The 9791-nt window shown below is 37.0% G+C and overlaps 2 pseudogenes; both read left to right on the forward strand.

The window, feature by feature from the left end:
* Window positions 1–220: 220 nt before the first annotated feature.
* Window positions 221–3532, forward strand: LOC116128428 (annotated as a pseudogene).
* A 1528-nt stretch (window positions 3533–5060) lies between these two features.
* Window positions 5061–6221, forward strand: LOC116128429 (annotated as a pseudogene).
* Window positions 6222–9791: the final 3570 nt, after the last annotated feature.

A 9791-nucleotide genomic window follows, 5' to 3' on the forward strand; every position in this document is an offset into this window, starting at 1 on the left:
TAAGTAAATAAAAGAATAAAAAGTAAATAATAAATATCAAATATAATTTGCTTATTTGTCATATTCATGTTAAGAAACGTCAAGGGAGAAAACATTTCCAAAAGCAGCGAAACATTTCTCTAGAAAACAAGTCGTCATTGAACAGAGGAGAAGACAAGATAAGAAGGAATTGAGCCAGCAATTCCTCTTATTCGTGTGTTAATTCAAAACAAAGGTTAAAATGTCGTTGTATTACCGATGGAAGAACTTCGAGGAATAGTAAGACAGAACCTCGCAGATTCGGTGTTACAGAGATGAAAACCCCCCATTACACTCTCCCTACCCAAAACGTCCTTGAGGTTATCTTTTTAAATATAATTTCCTCCAATTGAATTCATTATTTGGTACAGATTCTATAGTTAGGGAATTTATGACACGCAGTTGAAAATGGAAGATTATATAATACCAAGAAATATTATTAATGGCAGGATATTTTAGAGTCGATGGGGCACTTGGTTGATGGGGGGTGTGGGCAAGGGGCGGACCCAGCCCCTTAGGCCTACCCTCACATTTGTTAAAAAAATTATATATATATATAAAAGCCTATCTTCAGATTCTTTTCAAAAAATAAGAAATATTATACATATATCCAAACTCATAAAAAACTTGTTATTAATATAAATATATTTCACGTCTACATCATATTAAAAGTTTAAAACTCTCTACTTTTTTCTACGTGTATCTGTTTTTTATGATTTTTTTCCCTAAAATTATTTATTCTCTCGTTCTCTCTTTCACTTTCTCCATGTTATTCGTTCTTAAAACTTTTGAAAACTGAAATTGTTGAAGCTTTCACTCATCAAGGTGCCACAACTAGCTTCGTTTTCTGTTTTCTCAGTTTTAGGTATGTATATTGCTCTTTCATTTTAGTTTATTTTGGGGTTGAATCATGCTTATTTTTTGGAGGTTTTTTATTCTAATTTGATGGAAAAGGGAATGGATCTTGTAAGTTTGTTTTGTGTTTTGTGTTTAAGAATGTTTCCGCTTTCCCAAATTAAATCTTAACTATATTTTACTGAACGTTATTCTTCACCCTTCACCCACCACTTTCCTACAATTCAAACGTCACCGTTTAGCTGCTCAAAATTATTAAAGAAGTTTGAGTTATTATCTATGTTTATACTAAGAAAATTTCCCCTTTTTTTTATTAATTCATATTAAAAGTCAAGGCAACATTGACTTAATTTAAGTTTTGGTTGACTTTAACTTAGATTAGGCCTGATTAAACTCATGAAATTTTATATTATAATCTTTGAAAACAAAAAAACAAATAAATAAATAAATAAAGGAGAAATAAGACATTTGCGTAGAACATTTTTTGTGGATTGTGATTGTTGTAAATTCTTTTAATTATATTGGATTTAAGTGAATCGTTAGATTCCGTGGTCTTTTGCTCTCTTTAATTGAAGAGGTTTTTCCACATAAAAATTTTCTTGTGTTTCCTCATGAATTGAATATTATTTTCAATATAATTTGCTCAAGGTTTTGCTTCTCATAGATTTATTCAAGTGATAAAGTATTGTATTGGTGCATTATTTTCTTTCAGATTATTGATATTATATTATTTCCTTTGTTTAAGGTTTGGTGATTTTTTTAAATTTTTCACTAGTTGTTTGACAAACAATAGTGGAGTTAAGGAGGCCCCCCCAGGCAAATATCCTGGGCTCTTCACATAGTCTCATGTCAAAATCTGTAATCAAAGAAATGACTGAGATGGCTCACAAACATGATGTGTATGCGAGGACTGGTGATTGGGCTGAACATTTGTTTCGTAGTGGTTCGACAGCTTTCCGGCCCCGACCATCCCTAGTTATTTGTGTTCCCTGCATGTATTAGTGGTGGGCATCCCTGCATTGGGCCAAACTCATAACTTCTTAAAGCTTCTGATACCATTTTGGAACAAGTTACATATCCCTTCCAATGTCTTAATATTCATCCTAGATATTAAATAGGTTATCAACTTTAATGTTTGTTTTTGTGATTCATGCTTGTATTGTGCTTTGTACACCTAATGTTCACATAGTCTCATGTCAAAATCTATAATCAAAGAAATGATTGAGATGGCTCACAAACATGATGTATATGTGAGTACTACTGATTGGGCTAAACATTTGTTTCATAGTGGTCCGTCAGCTTTCAATCAATACATTGAGGTGCACTCTGCATTAATTAAGAATTGTTTATCCAGTTGTTTTAATATTTTATTATAGTGCTAATATAGTAATACTTATGTGAATGTGATATTATTCAGGATTGTAAGAAGGTGGGGTTCGACACGGTAGAGCTGAATGTGGGATCCCTTGAAGTTCCATAGGAAACTCTTCTAAGACGTGTGCTTAATTAAGAGTGCAGGCCTTAAAGTCAAGCCTCAGTTAGCAGTAAAATTTAGCAAGTCTGACATTCCAACTGGTCGTGATAGAGCTTTTGGGGCTTATGTTGTCCTTGCACCTCGATCGAATGGTATGGTTCTTGTAACGCCCCACTTGAGGTACGTCCTTAAGATTTGCTGTTTTGCTTAAATGTTTATTGATTCAGCTTTAATTGAGTTTGTGTGTTGAGTTGGTTGAGTGTTTACCTTGAAATTGGTTGAGATTTGAGGAATTTTGGAATTTCAGTCTTCGCTGGGGCGAAGAGTAGTCTTCGCCGCGGCGAAGTTGACTTTNGTATTAATTGATTTCGATTTGAATTGTTTTTGTTTTTGCTAAGATTGTTTTCTGTTTTACTCAAAACCCCCCAGCCTTGTTCACATCATTGCAAATTCGGCTAGACACTCTTCGTGGGATCGACCCCTGCTTACCCTATTTGCAGTTCAATAGTTAGGTTAGGAAGGTTTTTAATCTTGGTTGCCTACGACAGCACACCAGGCTCGAGTGGCTCGCGAGCTTAGTCGAGCTCGACAAGGGATATCTACAAGTTTTGCAAATATTAGGGGGTCTCTATAATTTACCATTTTGTTTTTACAACCACTTCAAAATTTGAGTATTGAACCTTAACACTTCTAATTCTCTCTGCGACCACAATCCTCTCTACGATTCGCCAATTTTCTAGCACCCAACTGCGACCATCATCTTTCCCAACATTGATCCCACCAAGTTCTGTCAGCCCTAGCCTCCAACAACTGCACAGACGGTTGAATTGCACCACCACTGCTGTCTCATGCGTTCGATCGATCATGTGCACATGGCCGTGCATCTGTCGTCCTTTATTGTCTTCTATTACTACTCTTGCAATTGCGTCGAGTGACCATAGATACCTAATTGTAGTGCCTTGTCCTTACCAGATTTGTCTGATCACTAGCGTTTGTTTGATTCTTGAAATTAGCTGCCTAAATTAACCTAGATAGGGCGTGTGAAGGGGATGGCTTCTAGTTCAAACTCCCTATCATCGTATGTAAGATGAAGAGAGAAATGTTCAATATTGCTTCTCCTTTACTTACTTTCTTTTAGTGCGCTTTGATGGTTTTGCTGCTTGCATTTTGATAGCTGCATTGTGACAACTCTATATCTATCTGGTCTCAAGGGATGCATCTAATTGAATGTTTTCATAATTGAAACAGGTAATCTAGTCGAGCCTGAGCCAAGCTCGAGCCCCCATATTTCTGTCGAGCTCAAGCTCAAGCTCAACATTTGAAGCTTGGTTGAGCTCGAGCTCGAGTATTGTTCAAGCTGAGCCGAGGTCAAGTTGTCTAATACTCGGCTCAATTACATCTCTATGATGACACTTGATAAATAAATTTTCACCATAGTAATAAAATGTTATTTTTATTGCCTTTTAAACCATTTGATAGATTATATGATGGTAGGAATTAAGATTTAACATTGATTTACTTATTAAATGTCAACGTGCATTTCTATGATGTTTTTTTCTTTGTAAGTTTATGCTTGATATTCTATACAAAGGGTAGTTCTAGTTTGCCCAATGTGAGCACTACTATATTAACATTTGCTATAGAACTTAAGGTAATAGAAGAATTGTCATCATTAATTAACAAAAAATTCTTAATTAAATTTAATCATAAATATAAGTAAATAAAAGAATAAAAACTAAATAATAAATATCAAATACAGTAGAAACTCTCTATAGTGATACTCTATATAGGAATAACCTCCATATAGTCATAAAAAATTTATAGTCCCAATTTGGGCCAGTTATAAATAAGAATAAATTTCACATTGTAATAAATTATAATTTTTCTAGGTTCCATCTTAAGAAACTTGTCTCTATATAGTAATAATTATATGTATATTGTAAAAAAAATATGATATGTTATATTTAAAGTTTAAGATGAAATAAAATATTTATCTAAAGTTGTTTGAGACAGTGATTTATGCTTTAGAGATATCTTTTATCTTGCGGGTATGTAATAAGCTTCCAGTATGGACCCTTTCTTGTTGAAACCAAAATTTTTTTAGCTCTCAAGCATGTTTAGAGCTTCTTGGCATGAAATTTTTAGTATTTCCATACTATCATCCTCATGATTATCTCGTTCCTCTTCTTGTCTTATTCTAGTAATGATTTTTTCTTCAGTTAAAACATACATGACTTATTTCTCATTTGAATGATTGATGAAGACATTAGTATCCATTTAATTAGTATAGTGAAGTTGTCAAATTTAATCACTCAATTTTACAGTGACTCTTTCTTATCCATTTTCATACTATCCTAATGCTAGTAAAACAATGAATTGAAATCTTAATACTATTAAAACATGAAAAATAAGAAATCAAAACAATAATTCTTGTAACTATACCTCTATTAAATTATAACCTCTTTATAGTAATAAATTTAATTGATCCCAACATTATGACTATAGTGAGGTTCTACTGTATAAGTTCTTATTTGTCATATCCCTGTTAAGACACGTCAAGTAAGGCCCATGTTAAATTAGAAGAAAACATTTCTAAAAGCAGCGAAACATTTCTAGAAAACATGTCGTCATTAAACAGAGGAGAAGACAAGATAATTAGGAATTGAGCGAGCAATTCCTTTGATATGTGTGTTAATTCAAAACAAAGGTTAAAATGTCGATGCATTACCGATGGAAGAACTTCGAAGAAGAGGAAGACAGAAGCTCGGAGATTCGATGTTACAGAGATGGAAACCCCCCATTACACTCTCCCCACCCAAAACGTCCTTGAGGTTTTCCTTTTCTTTTTCTTTCTAATTATAATTTCCTCCAATTGAATTCATTATTTGGTAGAGATTGTATAGTTAGGGAATTTATGACATGAGTTGAAAATGGAAGATTATATAATACCAAGAACTATTATTAATGGCAGGATATTTTTGAGTCAATGGGGCACTTTGTTGATGGGTTGAAGACTTGAAGTTGAGATGGCCCACAAATATGATGTGTATGTGAGGACTAGTGATTGGGCTGAACATTTGTTTCATAGTGGTCCATCAGCTTTCTTGGCCCCGGCCTAGCCTTAATCCGACCCCGACCTAGCCTTGACCATCCCTAGTCATTTGTGTTCCATGGGTGTATTGGTGGTGGTTTTAGTCCCTACATTGACCAAACTCATAACTTCTTAAAGCTTCTGATACCATGTTGGAAGAAGCTACATATCCCTTCCAATGTCTTACTATTCATCCTAGATATTAAATAGGTCATCAACTTTGATGTTTGTTTTGTGATTCATGCTTGTATTGTGCTTTGTATACCTAATGTTCACATAGTCTCATGTCAAAATATGTAATCAAATAAGTGATTGAGATGGCTAACAAACATGATGTGTAGGCTAAACATTTGTTTCGTAGTGGTCTGTCAGCTTTCAAACAATACGTTGAGGTACACTCTACATTAATTAAGAATCGTTTATCTAGTTGTTTTAATATTTTATTGTAATGCTAATACTTATGTGAATGTGATATTATACAGGATTATAAGTTGGTGGGGTTGGACACAATTGAGCTCAATGTGGGATCCCTTGAAGTTCTAGAGGAAACTCTTATGAGATATGTGCGCTTAATTAAAAGTGCAGGCCTCAAAGTCAAGCCTCAGTTTGCAGTAAAATTGAACAAGTCTGACGTTCCCACTGGTCGTGATAGAGCTTTTGGGGCTTATGTTGTCCCTGCACCTCGATCGAATGGTATGGTTCTAGACTTCTATATATATGCTACAATTCATAAATCAATCTTAAATTCATCATATAATGTTATGTCCGCTTTTCTTAGGGTGATTTGTTAATCTAAAAGAAGGTAAAATTTGTCATGATGGCAGATAAACATTAGTCATGAACAAGGGACCATTTAAAATCTGGTGTCTTCATGGCCAAGCTCTAGGACATGAATTTATCAAAATATTCATGACATAATGGATGATAAAGGTTTAGTTTTTTGGATAAGGTAAGTATGTATAAAAGACCAAAAATGTACAAATACGAGGGGCATACCCCAAGAGGATGACTGATAACTCTCAGTCAAAAACCCCTGGGAAAACCCACAAAGTCACGAACAACATAAAGAGAGCACGTAGGCTCCCCACAAAGCAAAAAGATGCCATAAATAACAAAGCCACAAACCGGCATAAAAGAGCACACAGGCTCACCACAAACACAAAGCCACAAACTGGCAAAAAAGACCACGCAGACTCCTTACAAAGCTATTCAGGAAGATGCCATATCACACGAAGTTGAGTCGAGATCTCGTACTTAGGTGCTAGACCCAAAATCTTGGCCTGAACTAGATCACAAATAGCTAAGACAATATCTCTGCGAGAGCTACAATGCTGACGAAACACGCGATTATTCCGTTCAAACCATAGAAAATAAACTGTGGCTGAAAGGACCAACCGAGAAAGAAGGTGGCTGAAGTCACCTTTTCGCCGAAGATGCAAGCTAGCCCACTGGAGCAGAGGGAGCCAAGAGAGAGTAGGCCATGTAGAGAGCGTCCTAGTAGTGACCTCCCGCCAAACATAACTATAAAATTCATAGCTGAAAAACAAATGGTCATGGGTCTCTGTAGCTGATCTGCACAAAACACACTAGGAGGACATAATGACACCATGAGAGCTGAGCCGATCCATGGTGTGAAGCCGACCAAGAGAAGCCAGCTAGAGAATGAAAGAGTGACGTGGAATATGCCCGGGAAACCACAAAAGATGATGAATCGAGTTCACATCCCGTTTGTCTCGCAACACATTCTAGGCTGAATCAATAGAGAAACGTCCAGATGGATGGCCCTTCCACATAAGATGGTCAGGATGACTCGCTGAAGGCTGCACTGTAATAGAGTCCTAGATACGCTGAAGGTTTGCACTGCCCGAAGGAAAGTCCCACAAACCATCCCGAATTATGTCTGAAACCCGAGCATCCCACAGCAAACCAGTGGAAGTCAAGGTTCTAAAAGGGAGCAAGTCACATAGAGTATCTTGTGGAAGCCAGTGATCTCGCCATAACATGGTGTCCCTACCATCTCCAATACAAGTCACAATAAGACCCCGGCACCAAACCCTGCTAAGTAAAATCTTCCTCCAAGCCCATGAAGCCCCAGAAGTAACTCGGATAAAGGTTTAGTTACGGCTGGGGGAAGTATGTTTAGTGTTTCATGTGGGGTAGTGGAGGTGTTCAACCGTTAAGGGCATTGCGTTTCACATCTCACCCTTGTGTAAGCATAAAGGCATTCTCACTTGCATGATTAGATATTCAAGCAGAGGTCTTTAGATGAAACATCTTAAGATTTAAATTTTGTTGGCGTTGAAGGACAAAGAGCTTAATTCATGCTTCCAAATTATGGATTTGTATCTAAAGTTTGATTATTCTTCTATACTTTTTGAAATTTAAACATTATTATGGTTAACATCAAATAGCTGCTATATAATACTGGGCAATGCCGAGAATGTCTATTCAACGGGTCCAAAGCTGGGCCAATTTTAGTTGACACATTTCAATTTCTATTTTAGTGAGCATTTATAGCAGTTTCAATAAATTGATACCTCTACAACATTCAGAGACTTGCTTTGATTGCTCTATTAACTATTAAATCTGTGGGTTACTTTGTAGACAATAAGATGATTCTCAAGTTCCAGACTGTACTCAAAATTCTCAAGACAATGATTCCTTAGACAACTTTCTTTCGGATGATTTTCAAGATTCCCAAAGTGAAAATTATTAAAGCATGACTCAACACCAGCATCAACCGCCTTGATAGGAAATTCGCAAAGAAGCAAGGAGTCGTGATTTTAGGTTGCATTTATAAGGAATGCACCACGAATGGGAATAAATCTAAGTCATTACCCCCACACCACGTGCACTCCATCAATCGGGATAGCGTACTCGCTAAAAAGAAGAAACAAAGTGTCATACACTGCCCAGTCAGATGACATCGTCGTACGACTGACACACACATTCAATGTAAATTAAAATCCTAAGCGGGATAATTACATTTTTACCCTTACATCACCTGAAATCGTATGACTACCCAAGGCATCTTATCCCAAACAAAAAATGGGGGGAAAATGCAGAAGAACGAAAGAATTCTCACAAAAGATATTAACTATTATCTCATATTCTTTGTGGCATGGATACATTGTGTGTGTTAAAACAAAAAAAAAAAAAAAAAAAAAAAAAAAAAAAAAAAAAAAAAAAAAAAAAAAAAAAAAAAAGGAGAACAATGCTCCACCAATAAGCATCTAAAGCCAACTTTAACCCTCGTTGGAACCGAAGACCTTGGGATTCCGCACCTCCAAGTGCCTCCACTTGCTATTTGCCCTACTCACTGTTGCCACATGGTAGCAATGGTCTGTGATCCAACGCGCCCGGTCTTGAAGGGCCACCCTCTCTAACCGCAATTCAGCACACGCCTAGTCCCTCTCCATGAGGAGACCTTGATATGCTACCACCTTTTCTTCATGGGTAGTATGGGCAATATTTGCCAACCTCCCGATTCAGCCAGCCTCGCCTAACTAATTGAAGCATTCCGCATTTCACAAGCCTTACCAGGTCACCATACACTTCTTGGAACATTAGCGTCGATGACGAAAATAGCTATATGAGAATGTTAGGAAGCAATGATGTGAATGCCAAAAAAAAAAAAAAAAAAAAAAAAAGCACACATAAAGATAAACGACACAAAATACTCGGGCTTGGTCAATCACCACTTTCTTCAGCAAGTCAGCCTTGCTGCAAAGTTTGTCTACCTCCCACTCCATTGATGTGCCACAATTTATTAGAGCACTCATAGGCACATAAGTGCTTTGGAAAGGACGCCATTGCTTCTTTCGAGGTGGTCGGTGCAACATCCACACAGACGGAGAATGACCCACAAGCGACATGTGCAACAGAGTGCATCCACTCCCTATTGTTCCTAATCCACCTACTGGCATATGGTGCCACAATCTTGCGACTGCCACTCCCTACATTGGCTCATGTCGTCGCCGTGTCCCACCCAGCCTCACGCCGCACTAGGGTAAAGCTGGCTTCATCTTCTTCCCCGAGGTACGAGGAAGGAAACAGTAAGCATCCATTGGAACTCTTGCATCCGTTCTAGCCACCCAGGCTTGCTATCATTACCACCAGTCCCATATGAAACCATATTTGCCAACCCTAATTCTCAAAGCAACACTACACCAAAGCAAAGAGAATGCAAGACGCAGATGATATAAATATACCGAATGGGCCATTTTTATACACACCTGCGGACACTGAAACGACTCATCACGATAACTGTTCAACTCTTTAACGTTTTATGATGACTCGAAATAGAAACGACACACCCTTGCCCAAGGCGCCATCAATTCCCAAAGTTCAAAA

The sequence above is a fragment of the Pistacia vera genome, unplaced genomic scaffold (genome assembly GCF_008641045.1).
Source record: "Pistacia vera cultivar Batoury unplaced genomic scaffold, PisVer_v2 Contig20, whole genome shotgun sequence".
NCBI classification, from domain to species: Eukaryota; Viridiplantae; Streptophyta; class Magnoliopsida; order Sapindales; family Anacardiaceae; genus Pistacia; species Pistacia vera.